The 11,225-nt window shown below is 39.7% G+C and overlaps 1 long non-coding RNA gene across 1 annotated transcript; it reads left to right on the top strand.

The window, feature by feature from the left end:
• The first annotated feature begins 2,691 nt into the window (after window positions 1–2,691).
• On the top strand, window positions 2,692–9,748 carry LOC121881405. Its single transcript, XR_006091779.1, has 3 exons — window positions 2,692–2,883; window positions 7,138–7,187; window positions 9,419–9,748. It is a non-coding gene; the product is annotated as an uncharacterized LOC121881405 (long non-coding RNA).
• The last annotated feature ends 1,477 nt before the right edge of the window (window positions 9,749–11,225 follow it).

Here is an 11,225-nt window from a genome sequence, read left to right as displayed (position 1 = left end):
CTTTGAGCCATGGACACATATGAACCTAGATGTTGTACATCCTGTTAAGAGAACAAGAACAAAGACGGAGCTGTTTTATTTTAACTGCCACATGAAACAGGACAACAGTCTCTCCTGATCAGGGTGTCCCACTGCTGTTAAATCCTTCTCATTAGGGTATGTAAAGCCAGAGGGAACTTGTGGGCCTTTTAAAGCTTAATGTCACAGTAAACCTTCAAGTGACTCCATCTGGGATGTTCAAGGTTCAAAGTGGTCGACTAGGGCTAAGCCCCCTCTCCTCGACTCATTGGTGTCCTATGGTATATACCTCCAGTAGCCAATTAGGAGGAATCTGAAATGCATCATTAAGTCTGTGAAAAACCATCTGTGTGACCGCCTCATTGGTCCTTGCCCACATTGGATCCAATTACCACAAGGGGACTGTGAGTTTGGCAGTTATTTAAACATAGATTGTGGGTGACAGACAGACAGAAATGAAGAGGCAGTGCGTTTTTTTTAAGAGGTTGATAGCTGCAAATAATCCGATTTGTGTCAATGTGTGACTTGTTACCTGTCAGATACTTAAAATTCCCTGTGTCTTTTCCATTTCCTCTCACAGCTTACAGCCGCTCTCTGCTCTGTACTTAGTCCCTTTTAAATGTCAGTCACTGTGTGAGGAGAACCTGAGGAGAATCTGTGAGAGCACAATGACTTGAAATGTCTTGGGAGTCTTTATAATCTGGGGAAACCCACTGAAAAGTGAAAGCCCAGGTGAGAAAAAGATATATAGGCAGAGGATGTGCTTACATCTGTGAATATAAGGTAGGAGTACACATTTGTATGCTGATATCGTTCAATGTCTTTCTCACAAACATACAGACAAACGCAGCAGGATATTTATGCACAGAAATGTACAATTAAGTTTCATTTTTTCCAAGTCTCACGATTCAAATATACATGCTTTGTCCATCCCTCTTTTCTCATGTATTATGTCATTATAACAGTGCTGCCAGTCTAGTCTATATGGATCTCCTCAGAGACTCCAATACTGTACTCTAACAAGCACAAAACAGGAACAGTATGCCTGCCTGAAGCTCCCTGTAGGCCAATGACGCCTGAGGTCAGAAACAAAGAAAACATCACGGTTTGTGCAGCGTTGAAAAGTACGACCTACAGTGCCAGCTGAGCACAACACAAACACATCAGCAGGCTGAGTCATTGAATAATATATCTGAGATCATGCAGACAAACAAACTTCAACAGGCTTGTCAGGGTTTTCTCCTACACCTAAATCAGGTGCAACTGAGTGCGCTACACCCCTCCTCAAAACAGGCAGATCGTCACCTTCAACCTTTGGATTTCTCCACATATTGAAGTTGGGTCAATGGGTCTCTACAGAATGATACTCAGGATTTAGAGAGTTTGGAGCATGGTGCCTTTTTTATCGCCTCTCTAAAACCAAAAGCACAGTAGCAAAAGTGTAAGGAATGGATTGAAGCGTTTGTTGCTCTAACATGAGCTGCAAATATTAGCATGTCTGGCATTCTAATTCATATTGTGTATACTGTATCTTTGTCTGTCCTGCACTGTGCAGATGTATATAGATTTTAATTTTTTACTTGTTATATATATATATATATATATATATATATATATATATATATATATATATATATATATATATATATATATATATATATATATATATATATATATCCTGTTAATACACACACATAGTTTATTTACACTCAGATTTATATTTCTATCTACACTGGTATTCATATTTCTATTTATATTCTGCTTTTATTGCACACACATGTAGTTTTTAGCATGTCAATATGCATGCACATAGCCTTTATACTTCTATTTGTATTCTGCATTTTTGCACACACAGTTTTTTTATCATGTCTTTATGCATGCACATAGAAATATACTTCTATTTATATTCTGCTTTTTTGCACACACAGTTTTTTATCATGTCAATATGCATGCACATAGCCTTTATACTTCTATTTATATTCTGCTTTTTTGCACACACGTAGTTTTTATCATGTCAGTATGCATGCACATAGTGCACCCCCACTTCACAGAAATGTAAATTACTGTCCCTTTCTTACACTGTTATGTTTGTGTTTATGTTCATTGTTTAATGTTCATGTTTCTTGCTTTTTCTGTTGAATTCTGGACTGCACTGAATTCCTTGTACTTGCGACTTAGAGAATAAATCTGATTCTGATTCTAACTAGCTATACCTACATCACTAACATAGTGTCAATTCTAAGGCCAAGGAGGCCATCATTAAGAAAATATTACATTATTTTGAGGGGTTACAAATTACATCAGAAAAAGCCCTGTTCAGGACTGGAGCCGCCACTGTGTGGGAGATGGCTACAGAGTTTGAAGGATAGCATTAGCGGCTCTGTCCTGCTCTTTATTTTTGCTTCTGAAGCATTCATTGCTCTGCAAGGTGTAAAATGCTGACCAGCACTACACACTCCCAGAGTTCAGTGATATAAGTTACACAACTCAACTTGAATAAACTTTCCACGAATAACCAGCAGCAGAAGCAGCCTTCGCATGAGTGAATCTCCCCCTGAAAATCCTCTCTGTCAGTTGGAGAATTTTTGGCGGCATGACATCGAATAACCTCCTTTGCCTGAAACTGTAACTTCAAACTGAACTTCAGGTCGTAGCCTTTCTTGCTTCATCCACAGGAACTACTGATGTTTATCTTTCCTTTTTCTTCAGTTGTGTGTCAAAGGCCCCCGAAGACATCGAATGCTCAGGTGAAAGAAGAAGAAGTGGGAGATAAATCTGAGGTGATATTGTGTGTGGAAGAGGGAGGTAAAGACAGAAAGAAGGTTGCTGTGGGCATCAGAGGAAACTTTAATCATCAGCTGCAAGGTGAGGAATGCACGGCGGGCCTTGAATAGACCTATTGTTCCTCTCTGGTGGGTTTGGGCATAAACAAACAAGAAGAAGACAGCAGGTGCAGATAATCACACTGTCTTTTATGGTTTTATTTCACCCTCTTGTCTCTCTCTCTCCCTATATCTGCCCCCATACATGCACAAGAGCACTGATGAGTGACAGCTTCAAACCAGACACACTGCACACAAGTGAACCATTATTTTCTGCAGAAAATATTACATAACTTGTTTGTTCCTACACAGTGCTTAAAAGTTCAACTTACAATTGTCTTATTAAAGAAAATGAATGTAATAAACCCAGTTTGGCTTTGTTACTTGACAGTATTTGGAGGAGACAAGCTCCATTTAAAGCTGTAATCCATTGTAAATTTAAAGAGGAAAGATCCCTCATGGTGAGAAAAATAACAAGGGTCTTTTTCAACCAGAAAATTGTAGTTAGGGAAGAGGAGGAGAAAAGTGATTTTGTGTTTCCATGTTTGGCTTTTTTGAATGATGGTTTTTGCCTCTGGACTGGAGAGACATTGTAGATGATAGAAGTGAATGTTGGTTAGTTCATACAGCGTCACCTCATTCATTTTAGGATATTGCTGAAAATCCATTGATGTTTGTTTCAAAGTTTTGACTTTAGTGTGGCTGGAAAGCTATAGTATAGAGTTAAAGAGTTTTTTTAGTCTAGCGAATAGATTATTACTGAGTGTGTTTACGCTGGGGGGATGTGTCTTTACAAGCCTTCATGTATTAAAGCTACTGAAGTTAGGAAAAAAATGGACAGTAACAGTAAAGCATTCATTTGTGTAGCTGTTTATGAGGCCCAGAAACTCATATATGGGTACTACTTTACCTGTAAAGAATAATGTAGAATACAGCCTTAAGTTTAAATGTGGTTACAGCTTTTCAGAACAGAAGATCATTTTAAAGGACCAGTTCATCTAAATTAAAAGAAGATAAAACCTGAACAAATAAAACCAAAGCTTCTTGCCTAACCAGAAGAGTAAGAGGGAATTGGGGGTAAACTGAACCCTCAACCTTTAAGTGCAGTATCCAACTATAATTACAGTATTGGTTTGTGGATTTAAGGGAGTTTGAGAGAAATCTTTGGTTTTCAAAGGCATTAAAGGGAGAAAAAATTGACTTTGGCAGACAAAGAGTATGAAGCTGGAAATTGAAGGTGTGAGTGATGAATGTTGTTACCGCAAAGATGGGTGTGAAATGGAGGAGAAAGAAGAACTCTGGAGTGAGTTGGATGAAGTGGTGGAGAGTATACTCAAGGAGGAGAGAGTGGTGATTGAAGCAGACTTCAATGGGCATCTTGGTGAAGGGAACAGAGGAGATGAGGAGGTGATGGGCAGGTATGGTGTCAAGGAGAGGAATGTGGAGGAAGAGTGGAGGATGGTGAACACAAATGAACTGTGTCTTACGCAGGAGTGCAATCTGAAAGAGATTGGAGACTGCAAGGTGGTGGCAGGGGAGAACGTAGCTAGGCAGCATTGGATGGTGGTCTGTAGGATGACCTTGGAGCTCAAGAAGAGGAATAGAGTGATGGCTGGGTAACTACTGCAGAAGTGGTGGGGGGACAGCTAGGAAGGTACTGGGTTTGTAACAGAGGAAGGGAGATGAGGAGACTTGCTGGTGGAAGTACAGGAAAGTATATGGAGGAAGAGGGTGGAGAAGAAAAAGAGAGATAGCCAAAGAGATGAAGAAAGTAGACAGGAGTAAGGAAAAGCAGGAGAAAAGAGAGGTGGTGATTGCTGAGGAAAAGGTGTATGATGAATTGTATGAGAGGATGGACACTAAGGAAGGAGAAAAGGACTTGTACCAATTAGCTAGACAGAGGGACTGAGCTGGGAAGGATGTACTGGAGGTTAAGATAATGAAGGATAGAGATGGAAATGTGCTGACTAGCGAGGAAAGCATGTTGAGAAGGTGGAAGGAGTACTTTGAGGGGCTGATGAATGAAGAAAATGAGATAGAGAAGGTTGAATGGTGTGATGATAGTGAACCAGGAAGTGTGGTGGATTAGCAGCAAGGAGGAAGTGAGGGCTGCTATGAAGAGGATGAAGAGTAGAAAGGCAGTTGGTCCAGAAGACATACCTGTGGAGACATGAAGATGTTTAGGAGAGATGGCAGTGGAGTTCTGAGGAGTGGAGAAGTGTACTGGTACTGATTTTCAAGAATAAGGGTGATGTGCAGAGCTGTAGTAACTACAGAGGTATAAAGTTGATCAGTCGCAGCATGAGAGGATGAGAAATGAGTAGTGGAAGCTAGGTTAAGAGGAGAGGTGATGATAAGTGAGCAGCAGTATGGTTCCATGCCAGGAAAGAGCACTACAGATGCGATGTTTGCTTTGAGAATGTTGATGGAGAAGTGTAGAGATGGTCAGAAGGAGTTGCATTGTGTCTTTGTGGATCTAGAGAAAGAATATGACAGGGTGCCGAGAGAGGAGGTGTGGTATTGTATGGGGAAGTAGGGAGTGGCAGGGAAGTATGTAAGAGTGTGTAGGATATGTATGGGGCTAGAGTCACAGCTGTGTGCAGTTGGAGTGATGGAGGGGTTCAAGGTTGAGGTGGGATTACATCAAGGATCGGCTTGGAGCCCTTTCTTGTTTGCAATGGTGACGGACAGGTTGACGGACGAGATCAGGCAGGAGTCTTCGAGGATTATGATGTTTATGGATGACATTGAGATCGCTAGTGAGAGTAGGGAGCAGGTTGAGGAGAGCCTGGAGAGGTGGAGGTATGCCCTGGAGGGAAGAGGAATGAAAGTTATTAGGAGCAAGACGGAATACATGTGCTTGAATGGGAGGGAGGACAGTGGAATGGTGAGGATACAAAGAGTAGAGGTGGTGAAGGTGGATGTGTTTAAATACTTGGGGTCAACTGGTCAAAGTAACGGAGAGTGTGGAAGAGAGGAGAAGAAGAGAGTACAGGCAGGGTGGAGAAGAGTGTCAAGAGTGATCTGCAACAGAAGGGTACCAACAAGAGCAATAGGGAAGGTTTACAAGAGGGTAATGAGACCAGCTGTGTTGTATGGTTTGGAGGAGGTGGCATTGATGAAAACACAGGAGGCGGAGCTGGAAGTAGCAGAATGCTGAGATTTTCATTGGGAGTGACAAGGAAGGACAGGATTAGGAATGAGTATATTAGAGGGACAGCTCAGGTTGGGTGGTTTGGAGACAAGCGAGAGAGGCAACACTGAGATGTTTTTTTTTGTGCGGAGGAGAGATGCTGATTATATTGGGAGAAGGATGCTGAAGATGGAGCTGTCAGGCAAGAGGAAAAGAGGAAGGCCAAATAGGAAATTCATGGATAGGGTGAGAGAAGCCATGCAGGTGTTGGCATGACAGAGGAAGATGCAGAGGACAGGAAGAGATGGAAACGGATGATTTGCTGTGGTGACCCCTAACAGGAGCAGCTGAAAGAAGAAGAAGATTTCTGAGTGGACTGGTTGGGTGGACCAACTAATGCGTTGTGGTGCTCTTGTGGTGAAATGTTTTTATGAAACTATTTGAGCTGTAGACAAGATGAGAGAGGCATTAAGAGAGAGGCACAATGAGGTGAAAGAAACAAAGAAACAAATTTAGATCATTAATCGTGACATCTGTGGTCTGTAATGCGAACATCTCAAATTGCTTTCCTGTCTCTGACATTCTCATTACCACCACTCTCGCTTGTCTGTGTGCCCGTCTTTCTCTCTCTGTCTCTCACTGTCTTCCTCATTCCTTCTTGCTTCTGTATGTGATTTGTTTTGAAAAGCAGCAGTGACAGTGAGCTAGATTATCTGTTTCTTTCGGTAGAGAAACGACTCGCCCCAAAATACAATAAATCACTGTCAATAACACACTCGCTTGGCAGGATGTTGGATGTCATCTACATCGGCTTAAATGATAGAGATGCGGGTGCTGAAACTACAGCTGGTGTTAACAAGAAAAAAAGCTTTGATAGTTTTGAACCACAAACAGCATACCCGGAAGCAAGACAAGCCTGGGCATGAGATTAAACAGCAGTTTACAAGAAAGGGAAAAATCAAGGCTTTGAGTGCATGTAAAGAAAACTACTATAAATGTGTGAATTGAATCACTTTCATACAAACAAAGGCAACAAAATCTCATCATTTTTTGTAAAAGTACACTTTGAATATTGATTTATTGAAAGTGGGTGCATCTCTAGCACAGACTTTGAGTGGGTACATGGGGATGTATCCAACAATTTATTTATTTATTTTTTTGCAGGTTTGGGGTCCAGAGGCACAAGTACAATCCTGCAAAAGAGGCTGTTGTAGGTGAATACATTTTTAGTAAAGGAATACAGTTTCTACAAGCAATCACAACAGCTCCTCTCGTCATCACCTCTTATCCCTTAACATAAAATTCTCCCCTTTTGTTTCCCCTTAAGAAACTGTACGCCAAGATCATCACACTTTTATATTGATAACAGATTTAAAGTCCAACTGAAACCTTTTTTGGTCTACAACAACATTCATATCTGCTCTGTAATTCACTTGTCCTGTGTTCTCCTTTAAGAAAGTTCTGTGTTTCCCCTGTGTGCTCATGTACTCCTCAACACCTGCTCTACATTTGGACTCATTACCCCTGCCCTGCTCTGTTTTCCCCACACCTGCCCTGTGTTAGCCTCATTAGCCCTGCCCTGCCCTGCTCCCACAAAAACACAAAGAGACCAAAAAACACACAAAGTCCAGGCAGGGTGTGACGGCAGCATGATGCACTATCAATTAATTCGATAAATTAACAAGTAGCCATGGTGGGAAAGAGCAGTAATATAATAATAATAACAATGCCCTAAAAACTTATGTAAAGTCATAGAAACTAAAATAATTTGTTTATATGCTTCAAAGACAATATATAAATAATTAAATAATTATATATATAATTGAAAGTCCACCTCCTGTACCAACAATAAAACGCTCCATAGCCAACTGGGTGATGGATAGACAAAAGACAATGTTCCAATCTATTTAATTTCTGTGAATCAAAATCCAAAAATCTTGGTTTCTCAGAACTGAGTGGACCCATGAAGACCTCTACTGTATACTATGAAGAGGATAGCAGCTAACTGATAAAGAAAGAAGAGCATTTAGCAGCTAAAGAAACACATATTTCACTCAAGAGTTGGTGGACTTCCAAAACAGCTAAAAGGGTTTTGGTCTTCCGTATCTGCTGTAAATACACAACAGTTTGCTTGATACATCTGACTCTGTGACTTAATTATGGGATAATATGTCATTGTTATGTTTACAGCTCGTTATGCTGCTCCCAAGAGGCCAAAAAAATCTATACATGTAGCAATAATCATATCTAATAACGTTTACAAGCACACACTAATGGCAGTACTTTAAATACAGTAAGAAAAGCAATAGTCTGGGCATGTAAGCAGAAGACTGAGAATCCTTGTGTTTATCACATAGACTTGACATGAAAATATTATTTAAAAAAAAAAAAAGAATTGCTAAACTGAGATGTCCCTGAAACACATGAGCTGTGACCTTACCATCATTTATTTTCACAGATTACTTTATACCCGGGTCTGCCAAATGATATACAGAGCGGCTTGCACTGTATATTAGAGACACATGGACACCCATCGTGAATCACTTTACAGTTACATTCTACCTCCTGCGTAGCAGCTTGTCTTACAAGAACACATCTGCAGGAAATGTGTTCTCATATCCTATCTGACAACTCAAATGATGGTTGAAAACAATACCGAGAAAAAAAAAAAAATACAGCTTTCTGTATCAATGCTGCCAGAGGAAAAAGTCACCAAGAGGTTGAATTTTACCCACATTTATACATCCCATCCCTATACATACCCTCTCTTCTTGAAATGTAACAGTAAATCCAATAAAATAAAGTAAAAAAAGATAAATATGTGGTAATAGGAAAAGTAAAACAAAGTAAATAAAAGTTTTTCCTGCTGCTGTAATTGTAATACACACAAAAAAGTAAAAAAATGGGCAGAAATAATGTCTCACTATCTATCAGGTACATTAGTTAGCATTGCAACCAGTTGCGACTTATAGAGAAAGAAAAAGTATGAGCTTGATGGGAATTTTCAAAAATGACTGCCTCTCCATCCAATTAGCTTGCTTGGCTGAAAGTCTTCCTCTTTGCAAAGCTCCTGGCTGCCTGCAGGCTCATGACATATCATGAAATGAGCATGTCTTAAAAATGCAAATCATGTTCCCAGCATATGAAAGGATGGTGTTTCTGCACCATGAAAGAGGAGACACAACGGGAAGCAACAGGCAGCAGACTGCCGTTGAAATATTGCAGGAGCTTGAGATTAAAGATATGTTTTTCGCCAGTTTTTTCCAGCTTTCCATTGTCAGTGCAAGACTTAATTTCCAGTGCAGACATTTTCTAAGCAGCATGTACGGAGAATGAGTGAATGGAGGCTTTAATGATACCTGGTTACACGTGTATCATGTGTGACAGGCTCAATCAACAAGATATCAGTCATTCAGATTGTCTGAGCTTTGTCTGTTTTTTTCAGCTGCTGTTTTCAAGGTCAAGACTGAATATTTGAAACTCAGCTTCTAAGCGAAAACACGGATGAGAAGTCCCTTAAGTACTTAGAAAAATGGACATTTGAACATCTACAATTCCATGACACGAGGCAAACTTTATATGCTGATGAAGATCATGTGATATAATCAAAAGCTCCAGACCAGCTGCAAAATGGGATTTTTAAGGTGAGAAGATTTGAGCTATAGGGCTCCTATTTTGGAGCTGCTCTCTATATCATTACTGACTTTGCAGAACCATGACATTTTCATTGCATTTATATGAACATAGTCATTTTGTATTCCAGTGCCGTAAATGGCTCTGAACCAGTTAAGGTCACTGGGTTGTAAGTGATGTCTGCTGAGTTTTAAGCCAGGTAACTGAACTGTACTTGACTGCTATAATTACACAGAAAATGTTTAACTCTGTGATATTCCAAATAGTTTGTTAATTGAATGACCACTTAATGAACAGTACATTTAAATAGTATTAAATATTATACTGTGTGTTGCCTTGATTAAAACTGTAAGTGTTGAATATTTTCATTATTTTCACTTCTACAAGTCAAAAGAATTAAAAAATGAGAAGTTTTAATGAACACAATCATGATCTTAATGAACACACTCAGCAGATGGCCATTTTGCACTTTTGCTTTTGAGAAAGGGGGAATAGAAAATTGAATTTGAGTTAAATATATAATATGCTTTCTGTCTGTACATGTATTAGCCTACTCAGTGAAACTGTGATTCAAAATTGTTAATTAACTCTTTTCATCCTATAATATATCTGAATATGTGTTAAAATGAGAGGCTTATGATACATCAGATCCAGTGTGTTCAGACACAAATGAGCTTTGAGTTATTCTAGAGACTGAAAGTTTGATGAAACTAAGGTTAATGTGGCCTTGAAGCACTAAACTATGGCTGTGTTCAGGCAGACATTTACCCTGCATGAAAAATTCATTCGAGGCCAGTCTGGTGTCACAGCTGACTACACAGAGGGCTCCAGGAAACAAAACGCAGCAAAAAAAAAAGTTGAACCATGCTCAACTTTTGCTGAAGTCATCTGGCAAGCCGCAGTGGTGGCCAATGAAATACAAGCAAAAAACATATTCCTGGTTGATTACGTGACAAAAGATAAAATAGTTGCTGCCGTGATAACAACTCACAGTTGGACAATCCTGTCTATCTACTTGAGAGTTTGTACCACAGCTCTTCCGTAGTCACTGTCCTCTAACGCTTGATTGTCTTGCTTCGCTTGTAAGTTGCTTTGGATGAAAGCTGCCAAATGACAAAATGTAAATGCAAAATATATTATAAGCTAATGTGAAGTGTTTTAGCATCCGATAAGCCTTCAAATTCATGGATCTGTAACTCAAACTGGACATCCTGGATTGTGTTTCATGTCTCACCAGTTCAAGTCACCAATAACACAGACCCTGCATTGTTTTAATGCAGGGCTGCTTTGATCTAAATACCAACTTAAAGGGCACATATCAGGCTTTTTGTGATTTTCTGTTATGTTTATACAGTTATGATGTCAGATGTATATGTTAAATATAGTCAAAAGTCCAAAACTTGAAGTCAAGGTATGTAAAAGAGTGAGCTCGTTGGTAGGGGGGTCTTAAAGAGACAGGAGCTAAAGCAGCCTGTTTCAGACAGAGGCTTAACTGAGGGGCTGCATAAATGGCCAGCATAAGATAAGTAAGGGGTTTTTCTGAACTGTAAATCATGTAAAAATATTCCAGTAGAGCCCCAGACTATAAATATAGACTTGGTAATGTGCATAATATGTCC

Source organism: Thunnus maccoyii, chromosome 16 (assembly GCF_910596095.1).
Source record: "Thunnus maccoyii chromosome 16, fThuMac1.1, whole genome shotgun sequence".
In the NCBI taxonomy this organism is placed as follows: Eukaryota; Metazoa; Chordata; class Actinopteri; order Scombriformes; family Scombridae; genus Thunnus; species Thunnus maccoyii.
The sequence above is the reverse complement of the archived record's forward strand: the minus strand, read 5'-3'. Positions and strand labels throughout refer to the sequence as shown.